At 47.0% G+C, this 2,500-nt stretch overlaps 1 long non-coding RNA gene across 1 annotated transcript in view; it reads left to right on the forward strand.

Moving 5' to 3' along the window:
• The window catches only part of LOC138862986 (uncharacterized), a 203,506-nt gene extending 201,379 nt beyond the window's left edge, over positions 1-2,127 (forward strand). Inside the window, exon 6 of the long non-coding RNA XR_011398779.1 lies at positions 2,039-2,127. This is a non-coding gene — a long non-coding RNA (uncharacterized lncRNA). The remainder of the gene's footprint in view (positions 1-2,038) is intronic.
• The last annotated feature ends 373 nt before the right edge of the window (positions 2,128-2,500 follow it).

Raw genomic sequence — 2,500 nt, forward strand, 5'->3', positions numbered from 1 at the left:
CACACGTATACTCTCACATCTCTGTCGTACTTTTCCACTCTCACTCCTCATCCGCATGCTTATCCGCTCTTATTTATTCACTCTCCTATTTTCACTCCTCATCTGTATTTATCCACTCTCACTCCCTTCTACACTCTCGCTTCCTCACTCTCACTGTCTCACTCTCAGTCCCTGACTCTCACTGTCTCACTTTTATTTCCTCTCTCACTCCCTCACTCTCATTCCCTTCTACCCTCCCTCTCTTACTCCCTCCCTTCTACACTCAGTCCGTAACTTACTCCCTCCTACTCTCACTCCGTAACTTACTCCCTCCTACTCTCACTCCGTAACTCCTTTCCGCCAGCTCTTTCTCTCTCTCTCACTCCCTCCCTTCACACTCACTAGACTCTCTGTCTGTATTTGTTATCTGTCTCTGTTTCATTATTTTGTTTTTTATATTTGTCAACATCTCTCTCTCTCTCTCTCTCTCTCTCTCTCTCTCTCTCTCTCTCTCTCTCTCTCTCTCTCTCTCTCTCTCTCTCTCTCTCTCTCTCTCTCTCTCTCTCTCTCTCTCTCTTCATTTCTTCCTCCCTCTCTTTTTCCCTTCTTCCCTTCTTCCCTTCTTCACTCATTCCATCCTTATTCCTTCCTCCTTCCGTCCTCCCTCGTCCTTCTTCCTTTCTCCTTCTCCACTCTTACGGCAGAGAGTGGAGACGGAGAGAGAGTTATTAAAAAAAGAGAAAGAAAAGGAGAGAGAGAGAGAGACAGAGACACAGACACAGGGAGACAAAGACACAGAAAGACAGAGAGACAGTGAGAGAGAAGAAAGAGAAGATAAAGAAATTAAATATTTCGTGGGGGGAGAGAAGGTATGAGAAAGAACAGAGTGTAGGAGGGGGAGACGAAAGGAGGGGGATGGGGGTGGGGGGTTACTGATCTGTTTATTATAAGAGATTGAGGTTTTGGGGGAGACTTGATAAGGGGGGATGGGGTGAAGGGGTTAAAGAGGGGGGAGAGCGAAGAGGTGAGGCGTGGGTAGGAGTGGGTGGGGTGAGAGAGGGGGGGAGCCACTAGGTGAAGGTGAGGGGGTGGGATGAGAGAGGGGGTAGGAGGGAGCAAAGAGGTGAGGGGGAGGGGTGGGTGGAGTGAGAGAGGGGGTAGGGGAGAGCGAAGAGGTGAAGGGGTAAGGGGGGGGAGGGATGATACGCAGCTGATGATATCATTTCGAGAGTAACGCCCCCTTCCCCTTTGCAACCGCCCCCTCCCCCTCCCCTCGGCCCCTCTCCCCCGAAAGCTTTTGAACCTGTATTAGGGGTAATAATGAAGCCCTCATTGCTACTTGCAGGCTGCCCTGTGTCGTCGTTTTTTCCTTTCTTTCATTCCTTCCTTCTTTTATTTTGTGTGTTTTTAGTACTTAATGTTTTTTGTCTTTGTTTGTTGCTTTCTTTCCCTGCCTATCTGTCTGTCTGTCTGTCTCTCTCTCTCTCTCTCTCTCTCTCTCTCTCTCTCTCTCTCTCTCTCTCTCTCTCTCTCTCTCTCTCTCTCTCTCTATCTCTCTCTCTCTCAGTCTCTCTGTCTCACTCTCTCTGTCTCTCTCTCTCTGTCTCTCTCTCTCTGTCTCTCTCTCTCTGTCTCTCTCCTTTCTCTCTCTCTCTCCTCTCTCTCTCTTCTCTCTCTCTCTCTCTCCTCTCTCTCTCTCTCTCTCTCTCTCTTCTCTCTCTCTCTCTTTCTCTCTCTCTCTCTCTCTCATTCTCATTCTCATTCTCATTCTCTTTTTCTCTCTTCCTCCCTCCCTCTCTCTCTCTCCTTCTTCTCTCTCTCTCTCTCCCTCCCTCCCTCTCTCTCTCCCTCTCTCTCTCTCTCTCTCTCCCTCTCCACTCTCCCCTCTCCCCTCTCCTCTCTCCCCTCTCCCTCCATCTCTTCCTTTCCATTTATCTTCTTTTTTCTCTCCGTTTGTCGGTTATTGTCATGTTTATTGCTCCTATCATTGTTTGGGCTTCATCGGATAACGTAAACAACACGATTTATTTACTAACACCGTATCCCTTCCTTCCCACAGCCGGTGAGCGAGTGTTTTCCGGAGCCAAGGTTTGACGTAGGGAGGACGACGAGGACGAAGAAGAAGAAGAGGAGGAGGAGAAGGAGGAGGTAAGTTCTTGTGGGGGGACTTTGGGAGATTTTGGGGATTTATTTATTTTTTTTTTTATTTTTTGCGGGGGTGGAGAAGGGGGAGGGGGGAAGGGTGGGAGGAGGGGGATGAACGGTTGTTTGTTGTTTGTTGTTGTTTTGTTGTTTTTAGATCGATGGCAGTTTCTTCTTCTTTGATTATTTTTTCTTGGGTGTTTGTTGTTTGTTGTTGTTGGATCGATGACAGTTTCTTCTTCTTTGATTATTTTTGTCGTTTTTTTTTTTTTTTTTTTTTTTTTTTTTTTTTTTTTTTTTTTTTTGATGACCGGTCTTGTTATAGTCTAGTACTGGGTTTGATTCCCTCGTGATTCTTGGATTAGTGTATGGATTCAGA

The sequence above is a fragment of the Penaeus vannamei genome, chromosome 10 (assembly GCF_042767895.1).
Source record: "Penaeus vannamei isolate JL-2024 chromosome 10, ASM4276789v1, whole genome shotgun sequence".
Classification (NCBI taxonomy): domain Eukaryota; kingdom Metazoa; phylum Arthropoda; class Malacostraca; order Decapoda; family Penaeidae; genus Penaeus; species Penaeus vannamei.